General features: G+C 42.4%; 1 pseudogene; it reads right to left on the bottom strand.

Annotated features, from left to right (window-relative positions):
* Positions 1–94: 94 nt before the first annotated feature.
* LOC111813308 lies at positions 95–185 on the bottom strand (annotated as a pseudogene).
* Between the last annotated feature and the right edge of the window lie 936 nt (positions 186–1121).

The raw sequence follows: 1121 nt of genomic DNA on the forward strand, positions 1-1121 counted from the left end.
TTTTTTTGTGAAACCGGGGATTGAACTCAGGACCTTGTGCTTGCAGAGAAGCACTTATTCTACTGAGCCATCTCCCTGGCCCCTATTCTTTTTATGTCAGACGGGTAATGTGCCCATGTCATAATAAGTTTTGAGGAAGGCACATCTCATGCATAAGGCATCATCATGCTTATGACCTCCAGTCTTAACAGTCAACCTGGAAGGAAAGGAAACAGGCTTGCTAGAAGCTGTGGTATATCCCTTTATTTTGCTTATTGATGTTTTCTGCCACCATGAACTGATGCCCTCTGCCTTGTGCCAGTCCGCCTTGGAGCCAGCAGAATAAAGAATGAAACTTCCACTAACTGTGATCTAAATAAACCTTCCCTTTCTTAATTTTGAGTGTCAGGTACTTGGCCCCAGCAACAAGAGAAGAGTAACTGAGACAAGAATTAATTGCTCCTTTCCATAGACCAGCAAAAATCCACAGTAAAATTAAGTATCAAAACCATCCTGCCTATATACATAGATATATCTCCTTCCCCCACTCCCTCTCCTGTCCTTCCCCTCATCTCAGTAATTCCTTCCTTCCTTTTGGAGAAGGAAGATTCATTCCCTTTTCACAGCATCTATTGTACTCTTGAGATTTTATTTACTCTTTCAGGTTCTTACACTAAGGAGACAATACAATGTTTGCAGATGTGGGTCTGATTTACTTCATTTAAAAGTATTGTAAGGGTCGAGTCGCCACGAAGGAAGACCCCAAGAGTCGGTCTCTCATGCAAATCACAAAGGGAAAGTTTTATTATCTACGTATACGTAGGGCAGTCTGCACACACAGGAACAGAGCGCACCTTTAGTGAAACAGGCATAGTTTTTTAAAGGTGAAAACCACAAATTAGGGTGGGAGCAAGCAAGTTACAGAAGCAGATCGCATTGGTTAGTGTAAGTTGACCTTTAAAATAATTGGTGGATTACAATACCGGATGACCAGATGGAGTAAGTCTGGGGGTAGCTGGGGGGACTAACCTTGTGGTTGTCATATTCCAGGAATGTTTTTAAGAAATCGAGGCATTGTGACCTGGGACATCCTGTTGTTATGGCTTTCAATAGTGAGGCCTTGGGTTTGGGAATGTATGTCT

Source organism: Octodon degus, unplaced genomic scaffold, assembly GCF_000260255.1.
Source record: "Octodon degus isolate 3935 unplaced genomic scaffold, OctDeg1.0 scaffold00180, whole genome shotgun sequence".
NCBI lineage: Eukaryota > Metazoa > Chordata > Mammalia > Rodentia > Octodontidae > Octodon > Octodon degus.